Below are 13,189 nucleotides of genomic sequence, written 5' to 3'. Positions count from 1 at the left end.
AAAAATACGCTTTAGCAAAAATTTTATTTTTTTATCATTAAATTTTTCTTACCAAAATACTCTTTTAATAAATTATTTTTTATCGATTAAATTGTATTTTTACTAAAATATTTTTTAAAAAACTTAATAATTAAATTATTTTTTCTAAGATACTCTTCAATAATTTTTTAATTATTAAATTGTGATTTTATCAAAATTTTTGTTAACAATTATTTTTATATTTTATTATTAATTTTCCGTTATCAATATATATTATTTTAATATTAAATAAAAAAATCTTGCCACTGTTAATATGTATAACAATTAATATATATTAATATAAAAAAATAATCTTACCAAGATTTTTTTATTTAATGTTAAAATAATATATAGTGATATCAAAAAATTAATTGTAAAATATAAAAATAATTGTTAACGAAGATTTTAGTAAAATCACAATTTAATAATTAAAAATTATTGAAGGGTATCTTAGAAAAAAATAATTTAATGATTAAATTTTTTAAAAAAAATATTTTGATAAAAATACAATTTAATCAATAAAAAAATAATTTATTAAAAGAATATTTTGGTAAGCAAAATTTAATGACAAAAAAATAAAATTTTTGCTAAAGAATATTTTTGTAAAAAATATTTTTTTTTTTGAAAATTGGATAAAGTTAACATTAATTAACACAAAAAATTTAAAATGGATTAAAGAGGAGGTTTTTTTAAAAATTATAAAGGAGGAGAATATATATTTTATAAATAAAAGAGAGAAAAAGCGTCATTTTAACTTCTCTCAAGAAAGAAAAATGAAATTTTCTCTTAAATTTAACAAGCTATAAAAGTTTTCAAATGTAACTAAAGCTACTTTGAAAGTTTAAAAATTTTAACTACCAAAAAATCTAAATATTTTATAAGAATACTAGAAAAAAATTTAATTTATTTGTTTAAAATAAATTATTATTTTTACCTATAAAAGATAAAAATATTGATAAAATTATCTATAGAAGAATTAAACTCATTTTGTATTCATAAAAGATAAATTTTATTTGTAAAAATATTTAAAATATATATTAAATTTTCGTTGATTTTGTTAAGAAATTATTTTTAAACGATACTTTTATTATTTTCAACTTTTGAAATCCTCGTCTTCGACCATTATACCTTGAAAGGCTATATTTATATATTTAATATAGGGTTGTTATTTATGAAACAAGACTTGCATACAAGAGTGAATTGAAACATAGAAGATAGAGTAAGAGGAATTAGGAAAAGGGAAAGCCTAACCACCTTTGGCACTCAGTTGTACCTATTCTCTTGCTCTCAAATAAAGAGGCTACTATGCTCATTGCTCAATCCTTAGCTTTTATAATTTTTTTTATAATAATTATTTATATAATTAATATAAAAAATAATTATTTTACTAATATATGTGGTGTTGTTACGTAACTAAATTTATGTGTAAAACTATTTTATATTAATAGTATATTAAAATTAAATTATCTATATAGAATCTCATATTTTTCAGTCTTAAAATTGATCATATAGATAGGCCTACCACTACGCCTAAGGCTTTTTTGATAGTGATATAGGGGAGAAAAAATGATATATAGGAGAGTGAAATGTGCAGGCTAACTGTCCTTTAATATTCTTATTTTTTCTTTTCTATTTTTTTTAAATCTTCTCAATTATTATTATTCAACTTTGAATAAAGCTGATACTGTTTCTTTCTTCTTTCCTTTTCCTTTGAATTTATTTTGATTTTGACAGAAGAATCCTTCATTGATCTCTTTCACTATCATGTGCTACAAAATATAAATTTCAATTTATTTACACCTTATAGGAAATGGATGATTGGTTAATAATAATAATAATAATAATAATAATAATAATAATAATAATAATAATAATAATAAGGTTATTAATTAATGTGAAAATTAAATTTTTTATTAGTAAACTATCAACTAGTTTTGTTAGCTTAATGTACTTTTTTTTATCAAAAAAATTTCCAATGTATGTTATTATTTAACAACAACAACAACTCGCTATCAAGGTTATTAATAATTAAAAACTGAATTGTGAACAGTGTCATAATTTCACCAAATATATGTGAGGCTATCTACATGTATATTTAGAAATTTAGGGGAACCCACTAATCATTACAAGCAACATACCTCAAGACAAGTGTGTTATTCTTTATTATTTATTTGTATATCTTATTTTGAGATAACGTGTATAAGTATAACACACATCACTTTCATATGAACATACGTCTAATGTCATCTGATCTCAACATTACCCTCTCATCACATTAATACATGATGTCTACATTCTATATATACACTTCACCATTTAATTATATTCTTCTAAAATTTCATGTACATCAAACCTCCTCAGATAGTAATCATTTACATGAGCTTCAATTCGCATATTAGTACAAATTTTAACAAAATAATAGATTTAGGCTTAGTTTGGGAAAGGATTTTAAAGATGTTTTTAAAAAATATAAATTAAAAAGATAATATAATTGTGTTTGTAATTTTTTAAAAATAAAAGTATTTTTGAAAACAGTAAGGTGAAGTTTTTTAAAGATGATTTATATTTATCAAAAAAAAATCTAATATAATTATATACATTAAATAATTTTTAAATTTAATTTTTTTATAATATTTTTAAATTTTAAAAATTATTTTATTAAATGTAATTATTGTTATTTATATTTATTGAAAATAATTTTTAATTTAATTTATTAAATATAAGTGCTATAATTTTAAAAAATTTATATTTTAAAAATTAAGTTTTATAAATTATTTTTCAAAATGAAAATGTTACCAAGTCATAGTTTTAGACTAGACTTTTGTTGATTACATTTATTATTTGGAAGCTATTACTATAGTTTAATCGAGTAAAAATCCAATTCAGTCCTTGTTCATTTTTATAAAGGATAAAGCGATTCTTGTAAAAAAAAAGGGACACTTCGACCTTTAACTTTTTTATTTTGGGACAATACAGTTTTTCTGTTAAAAAATTCATTAAATAATAATAAAAATTAGTTTTGTGGGGATTTTATTTGTATTTTGTGGGGGTTTTAAACCCCCACAAAAATCTTTTCAATAATATAACCAATTATTACTACTACTACCATTATCTTTTTCATCCTTATTATTATTATTATCATCCATATCTCTATTATTTTTATTGTGTAACCATACTTTATCATCATCATTGTCTTCTCTACCATCATCATCACTAATACTAATATTATCAACAGTAAAGTTCTCTTTTTTCATTTCTTATTCGATGTTATTTTTTTCCTTTAAAAGGTATTGTACTATAATTACTTTTTTTTGTGGCATCACTTTTATCAATGGTTTTTCTTCACTTAACCACCATTGATGAAGAAATTTTTTAGAGTAAAGTACCAACTCGGTCCCTGTCCATTTCCCAAAATGACAAGACAACCCTTAACCAAAAACACGTTCCATTACGGTCCTTGACCCTGTACTCCGTCTGCCAACCCGGTCCTTCTGTCAGTTTTCTGGTGAAAACTCGACGGAAATTGCTAACGTGTCAGGTTAAAAAATGGACAAGGACCTAGTTGTCTCTAAATTTAAATTGGTTAGGAGTTTATTTGTCCGTATTATTCTTTAAACAATATTTTTTAATTATTTTTTTATTCATTATATTAATATTTTTTTAATAAATAAGTACAAACTAATTAATAAATTATTCAAATTTAAAAATATCATTTATTATGAAACTAAATAAATAATTTTTAAATATATAAATAATAAACATTAAAATTCAGTTAATACATTAATAATAATAACCCTATGATATACTATTAGTATTATGATTTAGCTAATTTTTACAATAAAGTGAAAACTAATGAATACATTATTTAATATATAGTAAATTTTTTTTTGACTAATAACAAATTTAATTTTTTATCTCTTTAAACTAAATTAATAATTCTATTTGATATCTTTACACTAAAATACGCTATGAGTAGACTACTAATACTAAATGAAATAAAACATAATAGAATTATTAATTTAGTTTAAAGAGATAAAAAATTAAATTTGTTACTAATAAAAAAGAGTTTACTATATATCAAATAATGTGTTCATTAGTTATAATACTAATAGTATATCATAGGGTTATTATTATTAATGTATTAACTGAATTTTAATGTTTATTATTTATATATTTAAAAATTATATTTAAAAATTATTTATTTGGTTTCATAATAAATGATATTTTTAAATTTGAATAATTTATTAATTAGTTTGTACTTCTTTATTAAAAAAAATATTAATATAATGAATAAAAATATAATTAAAAATATTGTTTAAAGAATAATAAGGACAAATAAACCCCTAACCAATTTAAATTTAGAGACAATTAGATCTCTGTCCATTTTTTAACCTGACACGTCAGCAATTTCTGTTGAGTTTTTGTCGGAACTGACAGAAGAGCCGTATTGGCAGACGGAGTACAGGGTCAGGGACCGTAATGAAACGTATTTTTGGTTAAGGGTCGTCTTGTCATTTTGGGAAATGGACATGGACCGGGTTGATACTTTACTCAATTTTTTAAAAACAAAGTTATTAATAGTTTGTTGAGGTTTAAAATTCCCCACAAAATACAAATAAAACACCTCACAAAATTTATTTTTATTATTATTTAATAAAATTTTTAATAGAAGGACCGTATTGTCCCAAAATAAAAAAATTGAGGGTCGAAGTATCTCTTTTTTTTTTAACAGAAATCATTTTGTCCTTCATGAAAATGGATAAGGACCGAATTTGGTGCTAATCGACCTTAGACACCAAAATGCTAAATTGCTAATTAACCAATAATTAAGCGTGTCGGCTCGTCGCTATCAAAATGTAATTTATTACATTTTAGGCCCAATGACTTCTCTATTTATTCTTTAAACATAACTGGTTCCAAAACAAATAAAAATAAACAAAAACCTTCCCCAAACTTGCGTTTTCATTTTTGGGCAATGCGGGGAAAAAATTGAAGAAACCAAAACCCAAAGAGATTTCTTTTATCCTGATGTTGTTTGGGCTCTTGCCCTGTTCGTCTTCGGTCTTTTCATAGACCTTGACCCAAAATATCGGTTGTTAACTCTAACTAATTAAGTTGGTCTAGTCGTTAACTTACTAGTCCACTTAAATAAATATTTATAATTTGAATCCTATCTTAGACATATAGCAGCTCATTGGTTAACAGATAATCCTTAGATAAAATTCAAATCCACGATAAATTATTCATTGACCTGCTGAGTTTAGAAATAGCGTAAGTAACTAAAAAAATTATAATTTTTATCTATTGCATAATTATTATCGCTGCAAGAAAGCCCGCAGATAACAACAATTTATCCATAGCTGTTTCAAAAACCAGTGATATATGCTGATTTTGTGGTGGTTCTAGCAATAATTCACACAAAAAATCAAATGAATCATTTCAAAACGATTTCGACCATAAAAATTGCCACTAATCATATCTCTTAAGTACAAACCTCTTGCGCAAAATCCACTCTTTGTTCTCAAGATTCACTATATTTTCTTTTTTCATAACCTTCCATTTTTTCAAAAGTAAAAAGCTTTTTTCTCTTCTCTTAAATCAAACTGTTTGATCGATTCAAAGTTGACTAGAGTAGTACACAATTAGAGGGTAGTAAAACAGGTTAAATTTGTCAAAAAACAAGAAGCGGACTATGACTTGAAACCCACCAAATTAAAAAAAACTTGTTAAACCCGCACTGCCAAAACCTGCGAGTTTGGCGGGGTAGGACAGGCCGACCCTTCAAGCTAAATGTTATTTATTTATTTTTTTAAATAAACGAGTGATTAGTGCTACAAAAATTAACAATATATATTTTCCAAATCTTTTTTCTTTTTTCTATTCTTTTTTTAGTTATTAATTTTATTTTACACTTATATATATATATATATATATATATATGCTCAAATCATGTGAATTGTTTCTTAAAATAAAGATGATTCTATTAACATATATTACTTTAAACAATTTAATTGAAGTTAAAAATTTGAAAAAAGATAGTAAACAAATTGTATAGTAATTTGACTATTTTTTTGTATTTAAATTTTAATTATCAATTTTGTAATTAATTTAGTTTTTTTAAAAAATTTAAGCATACTAGTCCGCTGGCCCGCCAACCCACCATAAAAGCAATGCGAGCTAGCATTTTGAGTCTGCGTTACTTGGCGGGCGCGGGCCGACCCGTCTCGTCCCATTTTTGGGCAGGGCAGGCGAGCTACCGGCTTTGCCACTCCTATCCAAAGTGTTACACTTACATCTATCTCCTGTCAGTTGCATTATGCCTCCATCATCCACAACTCTACATCAATAAGGTTGCGTTTGGTTTTGAGAATAGAATAAGACAAGACACTAAGACCAAGTCACAAAGAATAGAGACACAAAATTAATGTTCTTGTATTTTGTTTAGTGATAAACTAGAACAAATTATGAAAATCTAATTCATTCGCATTTTTTTTCATTCAAAAAATTTGAAAAGAAAAATATAATAATAAAAAAAATAAAAAATAAGTTGTCTCTTGTTAGTGTATTTGTGTCCTTTCTATCAAGATGGACACAAAATACACTAATTCAGTGTCTCTAGATATAATGTCTTTGTCTATGTATCATCAGTTAAACACAATTTTATGTCTTTGTGTTCCTGACTCAGTGTTCTGTGCATGTAAACAAATGCAGCCTAAGGTACTGTGTTGATTTATTTTGCCATTGTCTATATACTTAAAGTTAGGGCTCTTTCAATTATTTTTGTAAGAGAAAGTATAAAGGAACAATGCATATAGTAAACAACGCGAACAACAGATTAAAAAAGGAGGCTAAAATTAAATTTAAAATCCAGATTCTTAATTAATTAATTATTATTAGAATTTAAAATTTAAAAAATTAGGATTAGCACTCCTAAACACATTCACATTATGTACAGTTATTCTCAATCCTACCGTAACAGAATTCTGATGTCCGCCACGTAGCCTACACAGTCCCCCTCCGATCCACATCCACAATTTGCCGTCGTCGCCGGAGACAGCTTTGTAGTGAGGTGCCTTTCCTTTCGAGAACGCCGGTATCTCCGCATCCAGTGCAACCGCAGCCGTGGTTGTTTCACGATCCTGTGCTCCCTTTGTTGCTCCGATTCATGACACCAGGACCGCCGCCGTAGCTGTTGTCTTGTGATCACTGAGGGTGGTGCCGCTGCTGCTATTCCAAGCTCATTACCGTGTTTCATGTTGAAGGCATGCTATTGGAACCGTTGATGGAGTCATCAATGGATAAAGGAGGTTCTAATGCCCCACGTCCTATATTAGTGATCATTCTAATCAATCAAATAGCAACTTTGTGAATTTGAGTGTTGATGAGAGTTAACGCGATGACATGGTATGCATTGAAAGTTTTATTTGTATGCAGATATTTATTTTTCATGCAAATGAAATTTTTTTTCTTTATGCAAATGGATTATTCTTTTATATTTTATATAAATTTGTTTATACGCCTATTACTTTTTGGAACTACATTGATTACTGTAACTTGAGAGTCAAAATAATTTCGATGAAAGAAAAGAAATAATAATAATATTTTTTTTGTTTAAAAAAATCCTTATACATGTTAAATAAATAAAAATTTTGATTTTATGTTAACATTTTGGAGTTCAAAAAATAAAAAATTTAAGATGGTTATTTTTTATTGGATGATTTAATACAACTGGATGTCTCTTGTTGTGTTTTTATGTGAATTTTTTTGTCATTGTCTGGTTATTTATTTTTCTGATATTTACTTCATGGTACGGTATCTCAATTGGTTCTTTTATTTGGCTTTATTTGTTTGTATTCGATTACAGGTCATGGAAGTTACGGACATTATTGAGCTAAAAAACGATAAGATGGAACCGAGTCATGAGGTTCAAATTGTAATTTATTATTGATTCAACAATAACGAGATTTTAGAATCCGCTATTAATCATCTGTGGCATTGAGCGATGTTTGTTGTGAATTGATATACAGTTACCAGACCACAGTAGCCTTCGTGAAGAGAAAATATCAAGAGTTGGATTGCGGTTTGATTCTCTGCAACTGGCACAGGAATTTTATACGTCCTATGCAAAGAAAGTCGGTTTCATAAGTAAGATTAGGAACACAATATTTGACAGGACAACAAAGAAATTCAAGAAACCGATTAACCAATCTATTTCTAATTCCTTTCTAATTTAAGTCCTAATTTTTGCCTTCCTCCAATCCTCCAAAACTCTGGTGTACAGACAAGCAATACAGACAAAACAAACACAAGTAGGATACAGATACAGCAGGTAGCAAATATAGCAAGAAAGCATAATAATCACATAGGCAATCCCAATTAATGCACAATCAAACAAAACACACATATGCATATGATGTATGCCAGCCCTATAGCTGATGAGTCTCGTCTGTTGGTTATATAGCCAACCCGACATGTCCGGTAGCTAACCCGGGCATCGTTCTCTTGAAAACTGGTGAGTGGTACAATACCATGATCCTTACCTGGTGAGTGGTAAACAACCTCGATCCCTGATACGCGAAAAATTAAGAAATTTCACGTATTTACTACCGGCAAGTATACCGGATCGTATCAAGTAGTAAAACTCACCGGAGTGAGGTCGATCCCACGGAGATTGGTAGATTAAGCAACTTTAGTTAATTGGTAGTTTAGTTGAGCAAACATTGTTTTGGTTTCATGAGATTTGAATGCTTAAAAGAAATTGCAAGGAATTTAGTGACAAGAAATTTAAAGAACTAAAGTAAGGGAAGCAAATTAAATGACTGAAAGTAAATAACGAAAACTTAGATTGCAAAAAAAAAAAAAACTTAAATGACATCAAAAGTAAATTGCAAGAATGTAAAAATGCGGGAATATAAAGTGCAAAAAATAAATTTGCAAGTAATTGAGAGCTAAATTTAAATGGCAGGAATGCTAAATTACTTTAATATAAAAGGGAATTGGGTAGTGGGCAATCAAATAACTAGAGAACAAAAGAAATGAGAATTAATGATGGAGAGATCATTAGGGATCAGAGATGCAAATTATCATGAATTAATGTTGATCAATTCCTTCTCAATCATGGGTATAGATCCATGGCAGATTGTAGGTAATTGAATTCCAATCTCTTGGTAACTCAATGTCTCATCAACACAATCAATTGCCACTCTCGTGATCTAATTGTTCATGAGAAGAGATGAAGTTCATTAACTAATCCTTCAAGCCACACAATTCCCAGGATCTCAACCAAGGGTGGTTACATCTCACATGCCAACCCAAAGTGTATTAATCAAAGAAATCATGAAAGGATAAACTCTAAACTGAATTATGTGACTCCTTTCTCAAGTTCATCACAAAATTCATATAGATTCAACCCCTACCTCGATGGTGATTGAATCTTTGAAGAACAAGATTTTCCTCTTGGATGAACCACTTAAATTGAGAAGGAAAAGAAGAGTTATCAATTCATTCAAATAAACAGAGCTCTTCCCCCTAATAAAAGTGGGGTTTAGTGAATCATAGATCCAATTACAATTACCATTGCAAGAATTAAAATTAAGCTAAGTGTATAAAAGAATGAAGAAGAAGAAGACAAATTCTTAAAACTGAAATTCAAAGTTGCAAGAAAAACAAAATAGAAGACGGGTGAGATGCAGTAAAAAATAAAAATGCTAGTGTAATAGTAAAAGTGTCTAAGTGTCAAAGTCTAAAAAAAAATCCCCCCTTTTTAAAACTACAAATTCTTTCTCTATTTATACTAGTCCTAAGAGCTATTTAGAGATTCATCAATTGGGTTAGCAATTTGGGCTTTGTCCTTGTTGATTTGGCTGGCTCATTAGAGTGAAGTTGCTAGCCTTTATGAGAAACAGAAGAGGTAGAGCAAGTTGGCATCAATTCTGGCCCAATGAAGGGCGTTACTAGCAAACACGCCAGTACAAACACATGTTGGTAATGTGCTGTTGAATTTCCTGGGCTGGGAGCTTAGGACTGGGCGTTGCTGCCCAAGTTATTGCCAAACACTTGACTCTCTTCTTCTTGGACTCAACTTTTGATGCTTAAAGTTGCCTATGGTTTGAGCTTTAATATTCTACTTTAATATAGACTGTTATATATGGTTGGAAAGCTCTAAATGTCAGCTTTCCAACACAACTGGAAGCACCTCAATTGGATCTCTGTAGCTCAAGTTATGCTCCATTGAAGATGGTAAGGTCAGCCTGCCAAAATCGCAGGCGTTTTTGGTGAACACGCCAGTGCCAACGTGCTCAGATTCTGAAGCTCTAAATGAAGCCCAATTTTGAAGCTTCAAATGAATGCCAACCCCCTACTATGATATATTATTGGAAAGATCAGAATGTCTTCTTTCCAATGCACTTGGGATCATCTCAATTGAAGCTTTCTAGCTCAAGTTATGCTCCATTGAAGAAGGCAAGGTCAGGCTGCCATGGTTGGGGCTCTTCACTTTTCATGCTTGATGTTGCCTGAACTTTGAACTTCAGTCCTTTGCTTCAATATGGACTATTATATATCATTGGAAACATCAGAATGTCTTCTTTCCAATACACTTGGGATCATCTCAATTGGATCTTTCTAGCTCAAGTTATGCTCCATTGAAGAAGGCAAGGTCAGGCTGCCTGGTTGGGGCGTTTTTGCCAAACACGCCCATGGCAACGCGCTTGATCCTTCTCTGGCCCAATTTCTTGGCCTTGGCGTTTTTGTGGGAGTTTCCAGGGAACACGCCAGTTTATTCCCTGACTGGTAACGCTCTCGATCCTCTCTTTGTGGCTCATTCATGCCTCCTTGAATCTCAACTTCATTTTCTTGTTTTTGAGCCCTAAGGATGACTCTGATTTGAGCTTCCATTTCATACTACACTATAGACTATTATATATCATTGGAAATCTCTGAATGTCAGCTTTTTAACGCAACTAAAAGTACTCAAATTAGATCTCTGTAACTCAAGTTATACATCCTTGAAGAAGGTGAGGTCAGGCTGTCTTGGTTGGAGTTGTTGGTGAAGTTGTTGGCAAACATGCCACTAGCAACGTGCTCGATCCTCCCCTGGCCCAAGTTCTTGGCTTTGGAGTTGTTTCTGGCGTTGTTGATGAACACGCCAAGTCAACTTCATGGCAACAACGCCTTCGAGCACTTCCTTGGCTCAATTTCTTGGCCTTGCGTTGCCAAGGAACACGCCAACTCTCTTCAACGTTGGCAACGCCCAAGATCACTTTCCATGGCTACCTTACAGTGGCCAGCGTTGTTGCTTGCGTTATTGATGAACACGCCAGTTCATCCTCTGCTGGGCAACACTTCTCGAGCTCTTCCTTGCTCTGCTCTAAGGTCCTGGCGTTGTTTCCAGCGTTGTCAAGGAACACGCTAGCCTTCCCCTGTTTCCTTGCCAAGATTGATGTATCTTCAAGCCTTCTTGCTCCCATTCTTGCTCCATTGCCTTCTTGCTTCATTACCTAACATAAACCAAAGAATCTTCCTCAAAGTCTTGCCATCTTTTGCAATAAATTTCAAGGGAATCATTCACATCAACTTGTTTATAAACTCCTTGAATCATTTGCATGGATTATGCCAAATTTCACCTAGTTCTTGGTTCATGAATGCATGGAGATGAAACTCATTAAAATGCTTGTTTATTTCAAAGAAAATGAATGAAACTAAGCTAAAACTACTTAAACTAACTAGCTAATATAGCAAAGATGCAAACGCATCACAACACCAAACTTAAACCTTGCTTGTCCTCAAGCAAGAAAAGAACTATGCAAAAAGATTTCTTTCAATCGGAACGGGTTGAGGAGTAGCTTGTAATGCCTTAGTGAGTGAAGTGATTAGTTGACAGTGGGGTGAACTCTGAATTATATGCTCATACAAGGATTCCAGTGCTTATTAGTCCCTACATTTTGGAAGTCTTAGGTCTTAGGACTTTCATTCAAATGATATCATGGAAATCTCTCTATAGGTAATCACCTTGAAGCAGCTTATAGTTGCAGTGTCTTGGCCTTGACTCTAAGTGTCATGTCTCAAAGTGGCTCTTTAGATAAGCTTTCAATCAATACTCCCAAACCAGTTGGTTTTAAGGTATTAGGTGTTGAAGCACCCCTTAGGGTTTACTCGCTCAAGCCTCTCTCTTTGACACAATTCTACCACAAGCATTTAACTAGGATAATAACTCTTTGAGTTCTTATTTCTTTTTTTTTCTTCCTAGTAATTGATGCTCAGAGCCTTTTGCCATGTTCTTTTGTTTTTTTCTTTTGTTTTTTTTTCTTTTGTTTTCTTTTGCTGCTTCTTGGATCAAAAGATGTTTGAGAATCTCCATAATACTTCTTTGAACTCTATTTCCTGCCTATGAGCTCCCATGCAGGTTTTCACAAATATGCAACCTCAATACACAATCATACAACTAGAACCACCACTTCTCTTAATCTGTTGCTTGCCTCAAACAAATGTTTGACTCCTCAATCATTCTTTTCAAAGAAATATTCTCTGTTTGCAATTTATAGATCTTGAGTGTAAGCAAATTCTCAAGTGTATGGTGCTATGATGTATTTAGCATCTTAGTTATTGAACTTTTAAAGATATTATGCTAAATAGACAAGCATGGGTGCAATATTGGTTTCAATCATAACATTTTTAAATAAAAGACAATCACTTAACAATACAACCTTTTGGAGTTCACTTGCTTTACTCCTTATCATCATCATTGTTGGTCTTTACATCCTTCTTTGCCTCTTTGGTTGATGATGCTTAGTCCTTCCAAAAATTGAAGTGACTGCCTACAATGAATTTTGAAGTTGCTTGTCCCCAAGCACTTGAAAGATGGTTAGCATGCAGGTATGCTTATGAATTTCTGAACTACAAGTGGTGTCTAGACACCAAACTTAGTTCCTTGCTTACTTCTATATGCCAAATAGAGCGCATCTTTCATGCCTATATACTACCTCATGTGCTTTAATCTTATGAAGAAATAAAGTGTAGAACTAAAAAGTAAACAAATAAAATGCAGGCTTAGTCAATTTCTATGATTGTTTGGGATTTGTGATTATTCATAATTGTCTCAAGGGTTACTTTGTTTTCCATGAATGTTGGTGGAACACCAAACTTAGTACCATGCATTCACCCTTAATTTTTT

Source organism: Arachis hypogaea, chromosome 17 (genome assembly GCF_003086295.3).
Source record: "Arachis hypogaea cultivar Tifrunner chromosome 17, arahy.Tifrunner.gnm2.J5K5, whole genome shotgun sequence".
Taxonomy (NCBI): Eukaryota; Viridiplantae; Streptophyta; class Magnoliopsida; order Fabales; family Fabaceae; genus Arachis; species Arachis hypogaea.
Note: the sequence above shows the minus strand (reverse complement) of the source record.